Source organism: Eptesicus fuscus, chromosome 9, assembly GCF_027574615.1.
Source record: "Eptesicus fuscus isolate TK198812 chromosome 9, DD_ASM_mEF_20220401, whole genome shotgun sequence".
In the NCBI taxonomy this organism is placed as follows: Eukaryota; Metazoa; Chordata; class Mammalia; order Chiroptera; family Vespertilionidae; genus Eptesicus; species Eptesicus fuscus.
This window is the reverse complement of record NC_072481.1, coordinates 23999621-24020028: the sequence shown is the minus strand read 5'-3', so window position 1 is coordinate 24020028 and position 20408 is coordinate 23999621. Positions and strand designations below refer to the sequence as shown.

Below are 20408 nucleotides of genomic sequence, written 5' to 3'. Positions count from 1 at the left end.
CAGGCCCCGTCACCTGCCCGCCTGCTTTCTAAAGCATTTATTGAGGTGGAATTCACACAACGTAAAACAAACCACTTAAAATGAACAACTCGGGGGCATTTAGTATATTTACGATGTGATGCAACTACCACGTCTATCCAGTTCCAAAACATTTCTATCACCCCAAAGAAAACCCCATACCCATTAAGCATCTGATCCCCATCCTCCTCCCCTCCCAGCTCCTGGAGACCCACCATCTGTGTTGCCTCTGGATTCACCTTCTGGAAAGTGCATGGAAATGGAGCCATACAACATGTGACCTTTTGTGTCTGGCTTCTTTCCCTTAGCATGACGTTTTCAATGGTTATCCGTGTTGCAGCATGTGTCGGTACTTCATTCCTTTCCATGGGTGAATATATCCCATTGTCAGTACCTTCATTCGTTGATGGACATTTGGTTGTTTCCACCTTTTGGCTGTTGTGAATAGCCAGCTGTGCATGTATAAATACTTGTTTGAGTACCTGCTTTCAACCCTTTTGGCTGGATCCGAGGAGGGGAATTGCTGAGTCATGTGCTAAATCTATGTTTAACGTCTGGAGGAACTGCCAAGCTGTTTACCATCTTCTACGCTCCCACCAGCGATGTAGTATATGCGCCTTCTTTCTGTGTAGAGCTGACCTGTCAATCACATCCAAAACCCACCTGGAGTTCCCCATGACTGACTCTGGTGGTCTTCAGACGTCTGCCTGGACAACTGCACATTTAACCTGGAAAACCGACCGAAGAGTAAAGGGCCAGCTGGCGGCGATGCAGGCACAGGGGCTTCAGCCCCGCCGCCCAGCACCCTCTCACTCCGCACGGCCACCTGGGAACGCCTGGCAGCCACCCGCACAGCGCAAGTCCCCACCTGACATGGGAGGGAAACTGAAGCCAGCAGAGGGAGAGGGGCTTGGCCACGGCCACATGCTGAGTTAGTGGCAGAGCCAGGACTGGAACCAACATCTTTTGGCTTCCTAAAAAGTGCTCTTTTATTTTGAAGGCAAGTTACAGGTGGTATTTGCTTGCAGTAATAAATGCAAACACTAAAGGCATATAAAAGAAAGAGTGAAACTTGCTTTATCCCTATCTCCTACCCTACCCTCCAGAGAAAACCAATGTCCACAGTTGGCCGTGTGGCTGTGCAGACTGTTTTCTGTGTATACACACACACCCTCACTCACATCTGCTCACGTTTATGCACACGCCCACGTGGGCTTTTGGGTTGCTTACTTGTTTTTCCAGAAATAGAACTGTGCTAGACTTCCTGTTCTGTGATTTGCTTTTTTTTTTTTTTTTTTTTTTTGTATTTTGCGAAGACTAGAAGAACCGAGCACTTGCCCCGGAGAGCTGGCCGTTGGGGTGACATGGACAATGGGAGTCCTTCAGTCACATTTATGTGCCTGAGGAAGGGAACGTGAGCTTAGGGACCCCGAGGCTGGGGCTGGATTTATCCAGGCGCGGGTGGGATCACAGGTGGGAACCCGCTGAGCAAAGGCTTCCCCAAGGGAGACAAGTGAGCTGAGTGGGACCGCAGGGCTGGGTCAGGGAGGTGGGAGGGGAGGTTGGGCGGAGAGCAGAGGCCACGCTGGAGGGCCTTGCATGCCAGGAGAGGAAAGGATAAGTTACCCACCAGGCAGTGGGAGCCACTGGAAGAGGAAAACAAAAGTGATGTTTCTTGAAGAAAGAGGATCAGTCTCCATTGTGCATGCGTGTGCATGTGTACTTGTGCGTGCACCTGTTTTAGAGATGCCAGGGTGCTCTCTGGGAGTTTGGATGGATGACACTAGCAGAAAGGAGCCGGTAGGAGACTGTGCCCCAGCGATGTGATGGTGTTACTGCACTAAAGGAGTCCGTTTGCCTGTGCGCATCAAAGCCCGATAAGACACGAGCAGGAGCTTGCAACAAAGAGAGTAGGGGTTTGTTTTTAGGAAGTGGCCCACACCCGGAGTCACAGGCGACTAATGCTCAGAAACCTGGCTCTCTGATGACTTCCAGGCAGTGGGTATATAGGGGAAAATCATTAATCGCGGTGACTAAGGAAGTTAGGGTCATGGTCAGGGTCGTGGTGTCTACTGATTGGCCTGTGCATGGCTAGGGGTAGTTGATCAGTGCAGCTGGTCCTGATGTCAGCTACCATGTCACTTCGACTTGTTTTGCCATTTTTCTCAGTCTGTAGCTGAAACCCAGCTGAGGCCTGGATGTTATCTCCAGTTTGACCTAAACTCTCTGGGGTCAACAGACCCGAGGCTTTAAGATTATTTGGTGCTGACCAGAGTCTCCTTGTCCTGAGACCTTAATGCTTAACAGAGTGGTCACTCCATGGAATAGGCAGTGGGTGAGTCAGGGTGCTGGGTGTGGCCAGTTTGAATGAAAAAGGAAAGAAAGGAGAAAGTTCATATTAAAGAAATGAAGCTTCTAGCCCTAGCCGGTGTGGCTTAGTGGATAGAGAGTGTCGGCCTGCGGACTGAAGGGTCCCGGGTTCGATTCTGGTCAAGGGCATGTACCTTGGTTGCGGGCACATCCCCAGGTGGGGGGCGTGCAGGAGGCAGCTGATCGATGTTTCTCTCTCATCGATGTTTCTAACTCTCTATCCCTCTCCCTTCCTCTCTGTAAAAAAATCAATAAAATATATATTAAAAAAAGAAAAAAGAAAAAAAAAAAAGAAATGAAGCTTCTATGTAGTTGCCATGGATGTGAATGGATGGGATGGGTGGCCTGGGCAGACACTGAGCATGGATGGAGAGATGACCTTGGGGAAACTCCTTGCCTGGTGTCCAGCTGGTGGCAGGCAAGGGGACCTAGGGAGATGCAAGCACTTGACCTTGTGTAAGTGGGAGCCAGGGTGGGGCCACTGGGACACAGGTCAGAGGGGAGCTGGGCACCCTGGATTTATATGTCCCAGATAGAGGTGAAGGTGAGACATTGCTCCTGGGACACTGAATAGCGTCTCCAGGATTCTCACGGGGGCAAGGCTAGGACTGGCTGACTTGGGATGCCCTCGGCCTGCCCGCTCTCTCCCCCTGCCCCCGCTCTCCCTCTCCACCACCCTCTCAGGAGCTTGGAGCCTATTCTCAGGATTCTGTGAGTTGGGATTGAAGCAAGTGTAGGGATGGGCCTGAGGGGAGGCAGGAGAGCCAGGGCTCTGTCTGCAGGGTCCATGCCAGTGTTCTTCTTTGTGGTGGAGAAAGGGGGTGGGGGTAAAGGGAGAAAGGAGAGAACAGACAAGCCCAAAGCCTCAAACATTTATGTAATGAATTGCCGAGAAGGAGGCGGGAGGGGAAGAGGCCAGAGAGCTGGGAGAGCTGGGAGTGTAGGGGAAGAATGCACAGGTTTGGAGGATGCCAGGCTCTGGGGAGAGGAAGAGGAAAGAGGAGAGGGGTTTGTAAGAGTCTGCGGGGTTTGAACTGGATCCCTTTTGCAATGCTTTGAGAGATTCAAGTAAAGATTGAAATTCCTTTTTAATTGCTTTTGGCTGCCAGGCTGTGTTTCTTTGAATGTAGAACCAAGGCAGGACCGGCCACCTGGGGCAGAGGCGGTCATTCGGATCGCATAAGAAATGCTCTCCCCTCCCCTTCTTTACATCTTGTTTCTGAGAATGGGATGCCTGTGAAACCGAGGTGTGCATGGTAAATAAGCTCATGATGGAATTTAGGACGAATGGTGGCAGAGAGAGCAGGAACCATAACACTTAGCGTCTCCATGGAAGGTAAGAAACCCACTCAAAGCTGCTCAGCCGTTAAGGGAACTCATAAGAACGCCGAGAGTGTCCCAGAGGGAACGGAGCTGCACCCCTTCGGCTCTGCCCCTCTGCACATATTGCCTCTGTCTTGCTTTTTTTCCTTCTCTGCAAACCAGCTTCCTTGGCTTCTCTGGCCCACACGGCAGAGAACTCGGCCCCTGCAGCTCTGGGGTTGCAGTCCCTCCCTTCCAACTCCAAGTTCTTGGAGAGTAACTCTGATCGGCCGGCAGAGTGAGGTCCTCCCAGCCCCCAAGACCCACTTATGGCTGCAGGGTGGGGGCGCAGGGTCATGGTTGCTGGAAGCCCACATTGGGAGCCCCAGCTGCAGCCCCGTGCAGGCCGGGGAAGGAGAGTTCCTAGAGATGGAGCCGGCTGGGGGGCCACCCAGAGCAGTTCTCAGCAGACAGCTCTCCTTTCGGGTGCTTAATTACTATGCCGTTCCAAGGGTGACTAGACAAATCTGCTTTCCCCTGCACTTCAAGACAGAGCTCAGCCCCCGTGTTTCACCTGCAGCTGGAAGGGGACCTAGGAGGGAGGAGACCACAGATCCCCCTTCTCCTGCTCCAGCTGCTGGTGGGGATGGGGGTGGAGTCAGGGGGGGGCATCCCTGCTCCCACCAGGAGGGACTGAAGCCTAGTACCCTTGGGCTGCTCTGAGTCCTCTTCCCCTGTGGTGCTCCTGTGCTTGGTTTTGGCAAATGGGTCCCCCTGTCTCCCCACCCCCCACCCCCGCCTTCCCTCCCCATTGTGGGAACCTGCCTGGCCCTGAAGCTTGTCTAGGAAGGGCTTTGTGCCCGCCCCTCCAGACATGGAGCCTGGCCCCAGGGACTGCTGATGCCCCTCCCCCAGATCCTGTGGCTCGGGCACCCGGCAGCTGCTGGTCTCAGAGGTCCTGGTGGCGCCGGGAGTGAGCCTGAGCGTGTGCTTAGGGCAGGCACAGAGGGGAAACCCGCAGCCCCAGTGAACCTATGCAGGGTTTTGCAATCTGAAGACCTGCAAAGCAGACAGTTTAATTTTAAAACACATGATAATACTAACCTTTCATGGGCGTTGGTTCTGTGGCAGGTTTTGTTCTATGTGCAGCAGCTCCTCGGAGGTCATTATAACGATGAGATGCTGGAGGAATGAGCTCTTGTTTGTATCAATTAGCCCAGGCGTCCTCAAACTACGGCCCGAGGGCCACATGCGGGTGTTTTTGCCGTTTTGATTTTTTACTTCAAAATAAGATATGTGCAGTGTGCATAGGAATTTGTTCATAGTTTTTTTTTTTTTAAAAACTATAGTCCAGCCCTCCAACGGTCTGAGGGACAGTGAACTGGCCCCCTGTTTAAAAAGTTTGAGGACCCCTGAATTAGCCTGTGGTAAAATTGGGTTCGTTATAAAGTCATTTTGCTTAAAGTCACAGACCCTGTCGATGAGAACTTAGTGTATACTATCCCCTTAATCCTCACAACCACTTTAAGAAGTAACTGTCAACTCCACTCAAAGGCGAGGAAACTGAGGCACAGAAATTCCAGTCACTTGCCTGAAGTCAGGCTTTCAACCCAGGCTGACTGGTTCCAGAGCCCACGACCATGACACATCTGCCTTCGTAATTCCTGTAAGATGTGTGTCGTTGGCAAAAATCAAATTTTATTTGGAATTTTGCAGCGGGAGAGGGGATGGTACTAAAATCTTTTTCTAAGGCATCTAAGGATTTGACCCCGGCTTGACCTTATTTGCTTTGAGCTGATCTATTCCCTTTGGGTAGAGGGGCTCCTCCCACCTAGAACTTTCCTGTGGTCCTGCTACAAGGCTCTGGCCAAGACCCCGCCCGCTTCTGCTGAGCCCCAGGGCCTCCTGATTGGCTGTTTCCCCAGGGGGGCTGACCGCTGAGACAGGCGTGGGGTGGGGGTGGTGTGCACAGAGGCCTGAGTCCTTCCTCCCAACCCTCCCTGCTGGAGAGACAGCGGCCCAGGCTGCGGGGCACAGCCCTCCACCTGCTGCTGCTCCCCGCTGGCTCAGTCCTCACCCTCAGCCCAGGCTGGTGGCAGATGGCTCGGAGCCCCTGGCAGAGCTCACTCCTCCGAGGCCCCAACACTTCAAAAGCAGATTTGACTCCGGGCTTTGGCGGGTGTCTGCGGGAGAGGCACCCCGGCTTATTAACGGAGCCTCAGGCTGTTTATTAAACACCTCCGGAGCCAGCTGCTGGCAAGGCCTCCGCGTAGGGGAAGCTCCGAGGCCTGGAGGACAGGGGCGGGTCCTCACTGCCCCAATCCAGCGGGACATTCCTAGAAAGCCACCCTGGCCTCAACTTCTCACCTGAGCCATGGGGTCAGCTATCGCTGATGCAGTGGGAACTGTACCTGGAGGTAGGAATAATGGCGATGAAGATGATAAATTCCTGTGGTCCTGGTACAAGTCTCTGGCTAAAACGTATCGAATGCTGACCGCATACTAAACTCGGAGTGCTAAGAGCTGTATCTCTATGGCGTGTCTACACAAGGCCAGGCACTGTTGGAGGTGTTTGGGGTGAGGCTATCACCACAAATGACATAGTGGGAGATGCCTTACTTACGACAAGCCAGCACTTGTTGTATAATATATCGTCTAATTTTCACAGTCCTGAAAGGGAGTGCTATTATTATCCCATTTTACAGATGTCGAGGTCAAGGTCACACAGCTACGAGGCGGTGGCTCAGCAAGTTGAGCTCTGGAGTCTGTGCTCTTAAACCTGGCACGCTCTCCCTGTGAATACAGCTGCCCTCAAAGATCTGATAGTCAGAGTGGGAGGAGGTGTCCAGTGAACAGCTACATGTGTAATTGTTGTAAGTACTGTGAAGGAAGCAAATGAATACACTGGGATAGAGATTAATCTAGAGAGGTTTTACTTGGGAGAATGTGTTCAGAACATCGGGTCTTCACCAGAACCTTATTGGGTCGGTTTGCTACCCCGTTTTTCAGATGCGTGTGGCGAGGCTTGGAGAGATTAAACAGGGAGCCAGAGAGAGGCTGGACTGGGACAGATTCAAATCTACTACTGGCGGAGGCTCTCTGCACAGGGTTTGGCCCGGAGAAGGGGTTTCTGCTAATTATGGGGCTTGGTGTAGGCGGGCTCTTTGGGTCTCTCCCAGAGGATCTGATCTTGCCCTTGGTTCTTAGGCATCAGAGGAAATTGTGCTGGTCTCTGATTCCCTTCTTGTCAGGCGTCAGGGCCTGGTGTGTGGCGTGTGCACGGCGTGGCGTGTGCACGTGTGTGCCTGTGTGAGTCCGCACGGGCCCCTGTGGGCTGGTGTGTCTGCCTCCCCTCCCTGCAGCCTCCTTCTCACACAGACCACTTTCACCTTTTATTAGGTCACTTTATAATTGATTGAAATGTCCCAGGCACAGTTCTCTTAACTCCAGGGTGATTATGACAATTATGTTGATTATCAAGTAAAAAAAAGGGGGGGGGAGGGGAGAGAGAGTGAGAGAAAGGAGAGAGAGAGGGGAAGGGAACTGGGGGGCTGGGAATCGTTGAGCTGTGCTGTCATTAAGCGACATTGTGTGAGAAATTTTTGCCTTCAAAAGGCTGCTGTGAAAAGGAGAGAGTGTCTTAAAAAAAAAAAAAAAGGCCCATTATGCAGGCAGCAGGCAGCACAGGGTGCACGGTGGTGGCGGGGACCATGAGGTGTAATTAGGGCAGTGACAGCCAGAATTACACGGTGTCTCAGCAGTGTTGCCACCTCTCCTGGGGGAGGAGGGAGGGGGTGGAAGAGGGGACAGGTAATGGCTGGGAAGTTCTGGACCCTTGCTGGGAGCTACTGGGTCTTTTGGAGAGCCAGGGTGACCTGGGACTGGCCAGAAGGGACAGGGAGGGTGGGGCTGCCAGAGCGAATGATTTCTACAGCAGGGAGGGGGCCTCTTTATTTTTGAAAGGCATTTATGATGGCTCGATGCCCCTTCCAGGCTTTTTGTGCATTCCCACCCCAACAGGGAGTTGGCAAAGGAAAGCCAATTGTGTGGAACAGAGGATGCAGATAAATAATTTCCAGCCTCCTCCACTCCCAGGCCCTGGGCTTTCTGCAAGGAGGGAGCGCTGAGCCTCCTGCTGGCTGCTCGCCCCTGCGGGCAGGTGCTTATCTGCAGGGGCGCTCAGTCCCCTTCCAACCCCCAGGGTAGGAGTGGGTGTTCTCAGGGCAGGTGGGGATGCCTGATGCTTCAAACCCTCCCAAGTGATGGCACAACAGGGGCCCACAGGCCACCCAGTCTCAGTCTTTTCCATTCCACCTAGGGCTTCCCTCTCGATCAGGGGTGTGGAATGTCTGGCCCGCGGGCCGTATAAGGCCCACGGAATCATTTGGTCTGGTCCTGCCAAGGCATTAGGGGTGAGTTAATTAAACAGGCTAATTTTTAAGCTGATAATTTTGTACGGCCTGAGAATGACGCTATACGTACCCAGATGGCCCTTGGCAGAACAAGGGTTCCCCACCCCTGCTCCAGAGCATCCTGAGGCGTGTGGGCCTCCAGCCTCTGCTCGCACACTCCCAGGCCCGGAACTCACTCCTTCTCAGAGAGGCCTGACTGTCTGGGCTCAAAGCCTTTTTATTATCAATGTGACCTTGGGCATGTTCTGTCACCTCTTTTTTTAACATTTAATTTAATTTAAATCTTGACGGTATTAGTCCTCTGTCACCTCTCTGTGCCAGTTTTCCCATCTGTGACACGAGGATGATAATCGTCCTTATGCTGCAGGATTAAATGAGATGCTTGATGTAAAGGACTCAGCCTTCATCAGTGTTCCTCCAGGACGGCCCAGGGCAGCGATTTTCACCCGGTGAGCTGGAACAGGCACATGAATTTCTAAAACATGCAATACCTGCCCGGCTGGCGTGGCTCAGTGGTTGAGCATCCACCTATGAACTAGGAGGTCATGGTTCAATTCCCGGTTGGGGCACATGCCAGGGTTGTGGGCTTGATCTCCAGTGGGGGGCGTGCAGGAGGCAGCTGATCAATGGTTCTCTCTCATCACTGATGTTTCTATCGCTCTCTCCCTCGTCCTCCCTCTCTGAAATCAATAAAAATATATTAAAAAACCAAACAAAAAACCATGCAATACATGACTATTTAGCCAGGGGCATTGACCTCTTTCCCCTTGGACTGTCAAATAAGACAATGATAAGAGCCAACACAACAATAATGTGAATGCATTAAAATTATACCTATTTTTTTTTTTTCAGATCGCAAAACATGTATTTTTTGCCGTGCTACAGAATTTTAGTAATTAGTTTATGTGCACCATGAGATGAGACAGGTTGAAAGCCACTGACTCAGAAAGACTTTTCTGGAAGATAGTCTTGTTCTTGAGGGAACTAAAACCTGGCAGTTTAGCTGCTGATCCTAGCTCTGTCTTCTAGGACCACATGGTTGGGCATTCATTCATTCATTCATTCATTCATTCATTCAATAAATGCATATTGAGTGCCTACAGGGTGCCAGGCCTTGTGCTGGATGGGAGAGAGTCCAGGGCCTTGTTACCTTCTCTGCACAGACACTCATTTGTTCATGCCCAGGAGGGAGGGGCCAGACCTGACCACACCCCCAGGTACCTCTGACCTGAGAACCAATGGGGAGGCATGGGGTGTTTGGTCTAAGAGGCAGTCAGGGCTTAGGCCTGAGGCTTTGTATTCCCTCTGAGAGCAGCCAGGGTCCTCAGCACCCTGTGCCTGCCCGTTCCCCCCCCCCCCCCACCGCGTCCGCTCCAGATGGGGCTGTTGGCCCAGGATGTGGCCAAATGTCCAAGCTCGTGGTTAAATTCTGATGCTGGGAACATGTCTCAGCCCACAAGCCAGGGGCCGCTGCTGCCCTCCAGGAGGGACTTTTATGTTATCATTACTTTTTAAAACTCTAACAAGCAATGTCAGAACCTCTGTTTCCTGGAACTCCTTGTGCTGTTGTTTAGATAAGTTTAAATGAGCTGTGATTAAACTAATTTTGAGGTAATTAACTCGGGGAAGGAATTCTTCACTTAACATTCTAAGTGACTGTTCATTCTAAGAGGGAGCACTCGCGAGGAGCCACGCAGCTTTCAGGAGCCCCGCTTAATTAAAACATAAGGAACTCAGCCACAGAGCCAGAGTGTACCACCATTAATGAGAAATGAATATTCTTTATCTAATTACACGGCATAATTAATTGCAGTCTCCAACCACAGAGGCGGAGGGGGCAGGGGAAACCACAGGAGGTCGAGGCTCCTGTTCCCACAGACCCCAATGAGGGTTCAAGCCTGACTCTTGGATCCTCTTGAGGTTTCCTCAAAGCCCAGAGTCTGGGGAGACCCCAGCCCAGGGAGACCCGAGCCCAGGGTGCAGAAAGGCCAGGCTGAGAGCGGACGCCCCTCGGCAGTGGTCCCAGTGGGTGTCTTTGGTGGTAGTTGGAGCTCACGTTAGCCATCCTGGGTCCTATCATTCACTTGTAGATTCAATACATTTATTGAGCACCTACTATGTGCTAGATTGTGAATGCAACAGACATAAGCCCCACCCTTAGGAAGCCCATAGGTTTGAACCCTGGCTGGACAAAAGGAGACCAGCTATCTAACAGCGAGGCAATCATAGAGCACAGGTGAGCCGGTGTCGCATTTATTCCTCATGACAGCCTTACCAGGGGTGGCATTCTCCCCATTTCACAGTTAAGAAAACTGAGGATCGAGGGGCAAAGCAACGCATCTCAGGCCACACAGCCAGGAGCCAGCAGAGCCAACTGACCAACTCCAAAGCCAGGGCCGTGTCCCCCAAGGGGAGGATCCCACAGTCAGTCCAGAGGGACTGGGACTGTTTTATGAAAGCCACCGTAGGGCCTGATCATCATCGCCCCACCCAGTCCTGCCTCCGGCACCTGCGGCTTCTGCCCTCGAGAAAGTCAAATGCCCCTCGTCCCATCTGCCAACAGAGCTACAGAATGGATCCAAACGAAATTGCCAAGATAAATCACGCCTTCCAGGGCATCGTGTGCCTCTTCTCAAGATGCGACCTGGGGTTCCCCGGGAGACGGGGAGCGTTGCTATTAGTTAATAACATGCAAAGCAATTTTTAGGAGGAATTTGCTCTTCTGGATGAACATTGATTGAATCCCATCTTCCTGACCAGCGAGTTCAATCAAGCCTTGCAGACAGGTGATTGAAACGGTGCTGGAAGTCCATTTGGTTTCACTTAAACCTGCCCTTGTAAGAAGGGAGCTAAGAGCTTCCCACTATCTCAAGAATCATCAAATTAAGGAGAAGCTTGAGCTGTCAGGGAACCGGAGAGGCTGCTTCGGCCCCGATCTCTGGCTGCAGCCGGTTCAGAAGAGGTGGGGTCTCCGGGGACCAGCAAGCGGGCACCCCCAGGTTTCCCTGCCAGCCAGTGCAATGCCGTTTGTGGCAGGTTAGCTTTGCAGGAGTGAACGCATGCTGTTCCTGCCGTAACTGGGCACGAAGGTGGACGTGGCTTTGGGAAGAAACGGGGCTGAGGAGCACTGAGCCAGGAACGGGTCCAGCTCCGGCGAGGCTGCTTTTGCAGGGAAAGCACAGGAGCCACGGACAGGTCCCCTCCTCACCCTGTTTCTGCACAACAGCCACGGGGTCCTCCTCTCCGTCCCATCCTGGCCCACCTGAGACTTGGTCTTAGAGAAGCATCCCTCGGAAGACTCTGGCTCCCCCAGAAAGGGGGCAACAAAGAGCTTCCCAAAACGCTATCGTCATTCCAGTTCCTTTCGGAGCGGGGCGGGAGGGGATGGGGGTGTTGGCTCCTGGGGACAGCCAGCAATGGGTTGCCCCTGGCCCTCTTTTCCAGAGCTATCATCTGCTTATCCAAGTTCCCACCTGACATTCTCTCTCTCTTGTCACCTGGCCCCTCCCAGGGCCATGTCTCCCTCTGCTCCAAAGACAATGTCAAAACACTGTAGAGATTAAATAAAAACTGTATCCAGAATATGACCATCGTAGCTCAGCCGGAAGCCTCCTGCCCCTCCTTTTACCAGCACAGCTTCCACGCCAGACACTTCCCCAACCAGCCAGGGGGCAAGTGGGCAAGACCCAGAGCAGAGGCCTGGCAGGCGCAGGGACCACAGGGTCCTCTGAAGGGAGCGGCCATCCCCCTGAGACCTCCACAGCTGCTGGCTCAGAAGCGGTGCTCAGCTGAGTTGCGGTTTAGGAAGGTTGTGGATACATCCTCATTTTTGTATGTTGAATGCCTGGTGCAGAAAAGGCACCGATTAATTTGTAGAATAAATAGTATTTTTATATACAAATTTTTTTTCAGCTTTGAAATTTTAATTCCTTTTGCTAAAGGTGTGAATTGTGAGCATAAATAGTGTACATTGTAACACACATACCTTTGCTTAAGCGGGGGAGGGGGGAATATTACAGCCCCAAAACCAAATCTGCCTGCTTTTGTCGGTAAGATTTTTTTTTTATTGGAACACAGCCCCGCCCATTCATTTGCACATGGTCTGTGGCTGCTTTCACTCTACAACAGCGGCGGTGAGTAATTGTAGCAGGGGCTCAATGAGCCTCAAAACCTAAAATATTTACCATCTTGTTCTTTACAGAAAATAAATTTCCTGCCCCTGGCTCAGGCCCGCGTCAGAATCCTCTAAAGAGCTTGTTAAAACACAGATGCCCAGCCCCGCCCTAGAGGCCATGGTTTCATAGGCCTGTGCCCGGGCCTGAGCGTGTGCGTTTCTGGCGAGTTCACAGGGGATGCTGCTGCTGCTGGCCCAGGGACCACACTTTGAGAACCACTGGCCTGGGCTGCTGCTTCTGCCCTGAGCGCCTTTTCTCCCGTCTGCTTTTCAAACTCCAGCCTTCCTCAAAGGTCTGCTCAAATGTAACGTCAGTAACGCTTTCATTTATGTATTCCAATGTGATCTGAGCATCTATTTTTTTTAAAACATATAATAACAAAAAAGTTTGAGTCCCAATTTCAATGTCCAACAGTTCTGAGACCCAGTTTCAATGTCAAATAGTTCCTTATGTGTACATGTCATCAATGATATCTGGATGATGGACAGATGGTGGTAATGCAGGTCCGACCCTCTCTGGTTTGGTCCTGGGCAACCTGCATCGACGCATAGCTGCTGATTGCTAGCGTGGCAAGGCGTCATCAGTGTCTTCCATCTCTGGACTGTTTCTCCTCTTGTCTTCGTGGTTGGAGCAGACCTGACAACTCCTCTCTGTTGCAGGAATCCACATGGTCTTGGAGTAGTTTTCTGAAAATTGAGCATCTATTATGTGCCAGTCACTCACTACGCCAGGCCTTGGGGATATGATTTGGTGAACAAAACGGACACGTGGTCTTTCCTTGCGGAACTTACGCTTCAGTGACGGCAAAGGCAACTAACAATTAAAACCCCAAATATAACCGCAGCTTGTGAGGGGACTGCTGAAAGGCACCGCGGAGAAGGAGAGGACTCTAGTTGGGAGCTCTGAAAGGCCTTTTTAAGGAAGTGGCATTTAAGGGGAGAGTAGAAGGATGGACGAGAGCCATCTTTCCAAGAGCGAGGAAAAGACTCTCGGAGGCCGAGGGGAGAACTCTGCAAAGGCCCTCCGATGGGAGAGAGAGCTTGTTGCCTCTGAGGCCGTGAACAAGGCCAGGGTGGTTGGAACAAAGAAAGGGGGTGACGTGATCCGAGGTGAATCTGCAGGTGGAGGTGGACAATAGATCGTGATTGCATTATTGGCTCCCATCCTTAACCGCTCACTTGACCCGCACACTTGCCATGGCTCACTGTGGTGGAGTGTTCTTGCTGCCCCTGGCCCTTGGCCTTGGCCATGGGATTTTCTTTGGCCAATGATATTTGTCTGGAAGTTCCTAGCTTAGGCCTTGAGAAGGTTTGTATATTTTGATTGCTCTCTTGCACCTGCCATAATGAGAAAAAAATGACTCAGGCTGACCTTCTGGCTCGAAGACACATAGAACACAGCCAGCCTAGTCAATCTGAGCCGGCTGACCTGCAGACGTGTGGTAATACATTGCTGTTGTTTTAGGCCGCTCGGTTTTGGGGCGGTTTGTTACGTAGTAGAAGCTGACTAATACAACCATGTCAAGAAAGTGGAGCTTTATTCTAAGTTCCGTTGGATGCCATTGAATGTTTTTAACGAGAAGAGTGACATGATCTGATTTATGATTTTAAGTGGTCTCTCCGGCTGCTGCGGGGAGCCCGAGGTTTAGGGAGGAAGCAGGAGACGGTTCTGAGCCGTGTGTATAGACCCTGAGCCCAGCGCCATGCTTGGCACAGAGGCTGTGCCCAGAAACCTGCCCAGCTTTCCCCAGAGTGGGATGATACTCACCCTTCCCTTTGCCCCCCAAAAGCCCTCACTGGGCCCTGCTTACCTGTGACTTGGCAGTGACTGTGCATGTTATGCTTCCACCACTAGAATGTGTGACTCTGGAGGGCAGGGACCTCGCCTGACCCTCTGGGTGTCTCCTGGACTCCTGGTCCCTGCGCAGGCTCAGCTCAGGGCAGGAGTCAATAACTGCCCCCACGTGAGTCCATAGAAAAGCTCTTTCTGCAGCTACAAGTTGGGTTCTTATTTCAGTGGCTTCTAAGGGATCCACACATTTCAACGACTTCTATCGGCCCTGGGGTGGCTTTCTTTAAAACCGCATCAGCAAACGGGGACTGCTTGAGCGGTTCTCCTTTAGTCCTCAGATGGGTGGATGTAGGCTTTGCCAAGAGAGCGCGCTGAGCTGATAGGCAAGGAGAGACTCTCCTACCAAGGCCCGAGGATCTTGGAAAAAAACCCGACTGGGCCTATTTACAAGCCTTTCCCAAAACGCTACGTACGTGAGTCCACCATGCTGGGAAGCACCTGTTCCGTGTGGACATTTGCTAACACACGTTACCTCCAAAATCTCTAGGAAAAAAGAAGTAGTCCATGTATACACACACTCTAATTTAAGGAGGAAAATCTATTTCCTTTGATTAATTCCGACCGCCCTGCTTCTCACAGTATTTACCCAGGAGCCTTAGAGTATTTAACCAAAAGGTTTCATGATTTATACCAAGATTACATCCCAAAGGAGCAACCAAAAACAGTGATAGACTCTGCCCCTGGAAATTTTACAGAAAGACTAAAGCTCCAATATGCTAGCTGGTTTGGCTCAAAGGTAGCAACGTTCTCCAGGTAGACTCTGCTTACCTGCCTGTTCAGAAAACGAATTTTAGCTAATTCATTAGTTCAATTCTGTGCATCAGAATTTACTGAGCACCTAGAATGCACCCCTCCCCGGGCTAGCAGCGAGGGGGACAGAGATGTCCAAATGAGTTCCTGCCTCAACAGTGTTAACTTGGGATTGAGAGGAGATCGTTTTTCAGAGCCATCATTTGATTAAAGTCAGTTTCTTTGACTAGACCCGTGGTTGGCAAACTGCGGCTCGTGAGCCACATGCGGCTCTTTGGCCCCTTGAGTGTGGCTCTTCCACAAAATACCACGGCCTGGGTGAGTCTATTTTGAAGAAGTGGCATTAGAAGAAGTTTAAGTTTAAAAAATTTGGCTCTCAAAAGAAATTTCAATCGTTGTACTGTTGATATTTGGCTCTGTTGACTAATGAGTTTGCCGACCACTGGACTAGACTGAACAGGGACTGGGTCTGTTTTTTTCTACAGAAAATGCATAATACAGTGCCTGACAGCACATAGTATGTGCTCAAGAAAATTTTTATCATTGAGGTGTAATTTACATATAGTGAAATGCACAGGTCTTTTGGGTACATTCTGATGAGTTTTTGATAAATGTGTCCTCCCATGTAACCAGCACCTTAATCAGGTTCTATAGCGGTGTTGCCCCAGGAAATACAATGTGAGCCACGTAGGTAATTTAACATTTTCTAGTAGCCTTATTAAAGAAGTAAAAAGAAACAGGTGAGTCTGGGTCATGTGGCTCAGTGGTTGAGCAACAACTCATGAACCAGGAGGTCACAGTTTGATTCCTGGTCAAGGCACAAGTCCGGGTTGTGGGCTCGATCCCTAGGAGCGGGAATTCAGGAGGCAGCTGATGGATGATGTTTCTCTCTCATTGATGTTTCTCTCTCTCTATCCTTCTCCCTGCCTTTCTCTGAAATCAATAAAAAAAGGAACAGGTGAAATTAATTTTAATAGCATATTTACTTAATCCAGTATATCCAAAATAATGGATATAGTGAGATGTTCATTTCACTATGTAACCAGTATAGAAATTCATTAATGAGATATTTTATGTTGTTTTTACTCATCCCAAGTCTTTGAAAACCAGGGTATATTTTATGCCTACGGCACACTTCAGTCCAGACAACCATGTTCCAGGTGCTCAGTCACCACACGTGGCTAAGCCAGCTCAGACCAGAACATTCTCATCACCCTAGGGCATCCCCATGACCTGCCCATCCCTTTCTAGTCAATGCCCTTGTCCCCAAAGGCAGCCACTGTCTGCTTTTCTATCACCGTAGATTAGGTTCGCCTCTTCTAAGACTTTCTATAAAGGGACTCACATAGCATGTGCTCTTATGTTTAGCTTCTTTTACTCAGCATACTATTTTTGAGACCCATGTTGTTGTATGTACAGGTGACTTGTTCCTTTTTATTGCTGAGTGGTGTTCCGTTGTACGCAATGGCACGTGTATTTATCCACCCTCAGCAAATAGTTGGTTTTGAATAGGTGTCGGTGCAACAGGACAAGGTACACAAGGAGCCCCCCAACCCCCCAAAGGACAAACGTTCTGAGGATTTGGACAGCAGATGACAACAGTTCAGGAGGAAGCTTTAGGGGGCATTTGAGTTAGACATGGTAGGACCCTGGGAGTTTTAATGGATAAAAAGGAAGGCAGCGGAGGCCATGCCCGGAGCAAAGGCGCTGAGTGTGGGGAGTGAGAGCCTATGCGGATGAGGCTGGTCTGTGCTAGACTTGGTCTTGAATGCCAGTGGGAAGGAGCCTTCCAGGAACAGGGTCAGTGGTCACCTTGGGAGCAGGAGCACAACCAGAGGTCCTGGGAGAGGAGACACTCGGCACAGGCCTCGAAGGATGGTCTTTCTCCTCCTTTTCTCCACCCTGAGCATCCCCCAGACCCTGCACCTGCTTGCTTCCTTGTCTTCATCATGGCTCTTCCCTCCACCTGGACGATCCACACCCCTCCTGCTCCAGGTATCTCAGCAAGCAAGTTTCCTGTCCCGTCCCCGGCCCTGAGCCCTATGAGCTTGCTTCCTCCCAGGTTGCTGTTTCTCCACCACGGCCTCGCGTTGACCGGCAGGTGCATTTACATGGCCTGCATTTTCACCAGAGAAAAGGTGTGCCACGCCGGGGGGTGGGGGTGGGGGTACCATTCCTCATACCTGCCCGTGGCTGGAGGCCTCCCTGGGCTCTGGGTGGCTGAGGCCAGGGCTGTCACACACATCGCCGTTTCACTCTGTCTCTGAGGGGCTGGGGTAGGGGACGGGGCTCCAAGTGGTCTCTTGCCTTGGGAAATGGCCTAGATGTTCTCTCACTCAAGCGATGATGTCTCTGTCACATCACAGACCATGCAACCTGGGCAGGGAGAAGCTGTGGGACACACCATCCAATCAGATTCAAGTTCATTTTCAATCAGTCATGGTGATGTATGGGTTGCTGGACTGGAAACCTGAATATATCTGTTCTCATTTTCTTCTCACACCACCCCGGTGGGACCTGGGATAGCTGTCCCCATTGCAGGGATTAAGGAAGGGAGTTCTGACTCACTCGGGATGCCTCACGCAGCAGAAAAGCAACCGAACCAGGGCCTGCACCTCTGGTCTCTGCACTCCCAACTCCAGTGCTCACTCCACAGAGCCAGGCTGCCCAGGGAGTGGCCTCCTGGAGTGGTGCCTCGCTTCTCCCCAGCCTCCTTCCTTTCATGGCCCCGCCCCCCCATCCCGCCCCCCCCAGCCTCCCCAGAGGGTGGCTTATTTCTTTTAGCTGCTAGAAGATGAAAAGGAAAAGGGAAATGGTGGAATAAATTTATTGCCAAGTTAGAAACATTGGATTGAAGAATTGATCCCTACGGCTAAGTAATTTCCCTCTTTTGTGCAAAATATAAATACATCTGTGTGGCTTATGTTGAGTGATGAGCCTGGGCCGCTGGCTGGGTTTCACAACATGAAATGCCCTTCAGAGTCGCGGCTTCCTCTCCTTGACCTCCTCCACGAGCTGTTCTAAATAGCCCTCGTGTTCTCCCCGAAGGGGGGATGTTGGCAGCTCCCGCCTCTTGCCCGCTACCGTGTGGCAGACTTGGGGACGTCTTGTGGAGTCTTTCCACAGCTCAGCTCGACCCTAGCAGGTGTGGCCTGGAACTGCTGATTTTCAGAACTGTAAATAGACTGGCTTAATTATTATTATTATTATTCGTTTCTCTAGGCTAAAGGGGAGGGCGTGGAAGGGGGTTGGTGTTGGTGTCTCAAGTGTGTGATTATGTAACACGATCGCTCCTCTTCCCTAAGGGTTTCATCTAATTTCTGGGAAGAGACGGACAGTGTGGTGTGGCGTGCCCTAAATTAATCATGGGGGCGGGGGTAGCTTTAGCCATCCTGCTCTCATTGCGGTTTAATTTTAGCATGTTTCCCTGGGGGAGCCCTTCTTCCCAGCCTCTACCTGGTCTTAGGTAAGGACCTGGGAAGAAAGGGAGGGAGTGTTGGTGGGCAGACGCTGCTCCCTCCTGGGCGGGCATGGAGGCAGAATATTGGCCTTTGAATCCTGCTGTTGTCAAGGGGGGGCCCCCTGGACTTGGGGTCTCAGGAAGGGATTTTATAAGGTGCAGGAGTTTTCCAGAAGACAGATGGCCTGGCCTCATGGGTAGTTTTTCCATCTTTGAAGGGTGCAGAAGTGCAGACAGACAGACTCTAAGGGGTTAGGAGCCTAGGACTCGAGGGAAAGGGCGAAGTCAGCCTCATGGTAGCTTCCTGTGTCTTGATGTGGGATTAAAGGAGTAGGAACTTCGAGGCATATGTTGGGGGCAGGCAGGGGACAGAGAGTCCCTCTTAGTTTTAGTTTAGTCTTTGAGACAAAGTCTTTACAACTCTTGTCTTTGGCTCCCCCAAGACTGACTACCTTGGGGGGAAGGAAGGCAGCTCAGCTCATCACATAGATTCTGTCGGTGGCTTTGACCTTCTGCCTCTACTGGGAGTGAACACTGGGTTTCAACATGGAGGGTCTGTCCAGGTGGGGGATCCACAAATCCCTTCCTTATGTTTCTAGCAGAAGATCGTGAGGATTCTGGGTCTTATGGAGTTTGGGGATCATAGACCCTAAGGGATTTGCCTGGATAGAGGCTGGCTCCTGCCCCTCTGTTCTCTGAGCCTCACAGATGCCTTGTAACCCAACCCCTATCACTCCTAGTCTTGAACTTGCTGCTGCTTAAAATCAAGAGGGCCTTGGCCAGGACAGAAATGGGTACCAGGGGCTGGGTTGTTAAAACCACCGGCAACGGGCATCTACCATACTTGTTGGCCTCCCCGCATCAGAACCACCATTCCATGTCTGAGAATTCTTTCATCTTCTGAGTCGTGGTGGGAACCAGACAGCCTCAGCCGAGCATCTGAAAACTCCCTTTCCCAGCTTCCCTTGCTGTCAGGGCACAGGCTCAGGACCAGTCAGACACCCCGCTCCTGGACTTTGACCTGGGAGTCAGGCGTCCATTCTGGTTCAGTGTGGGGGCAGCACCAGCAACATGGTCAGCTTTCTGGAGAATGGGGGGTGGAGGTTCCAGCAGCAGCAGCAGCAGCAGCAGCAGCAGCAGCAGCATCTGGGAAACGTGACAAAGGAGCGAGGGCAGTGGGACTCCCTCTTCCCCCAGGGATGAAGTGATGATAGTCTGTGGTTTGCTGTAGTGAACCTCCTACAGAGGTCTCCTTAGGCAGATGTGTACCTACTCTGTGGGTACCCGGCCGCGCACACTGTAGGGAGAGTGGAGTGGATGGTTACTTCTTTTGTCTTTAAGGGAAGTGTAGCAGCAGGAAAGAGATGAGCTCTGGTCCTAGTTTTCTTCAGGGTAAGACTCCTCTCCCCCTTCCTGAAAAAAAAAAAAAAAAAAAAAAAAGGGCACAAATCTTGTAATTCTGTTGCCTTTCCTGCCAGCTGCTGGTCCTCTGAGACCCCTGAAGGCCAGATAACCTAATGGCAGCTTTGGCCACGTTCTTCACTGGGCCATGTTCAAATATTAGGTCAAGGCTCAGGGGATCCCCCACTTGTGGCTTCTTTGAAGCTCTCCCAATGCAGTGTCCCTTCTGGACACAGACAAGTTGCGTGTGTGTGTGTGTGTGTGTGTGTGTGTGTGTGTGTTGTCTGGGGACTTAGCCCAATGTAGGTCCCGGGACAATATGAAATAATAGATTAAGGATTCTTTTTCCTGGGATAAAATCCAAACTATATATGATGCATGAGACCCTGCCGATTTGGCCACCACCCATTTCTCCAGCCTCAAGTCTGGCTACAACTTGCTTTCTCTCTTTTAGCCATGCTGGCCTTTCTCAGTTCCTCAGACGCGGTTAGCATGTGTCTCAGATTTTTCACACATACTATCCTTCATCTGGAATAGTCTTCCCATCTGTTCACTGGCTAAGTCCAGACCTTTATCCATGAAGCCCAACCTCTGCACAAAATCCAGTTTGTCTTTACGAACCCAGTCTCTGATTGTGATTTAACAAGCATAGAGCAGAACAGGCCTATC

General features: G+C 51.2%; 1 pseudogene; it reads left to right on the top strand.

Annotated features, from left to right (window-relative positions):
- The window catches only part of LOC103294882 (mediator of RNA polymerase II transcription subunit 27-like), a 66358-nt pseudogene extending 46817 nt beyond the window's left edge, over window positions 1–19541 (top strand).
- The last annotated feature ends 867 nt before the right edge of the window (window positions 19542–20408 follow it).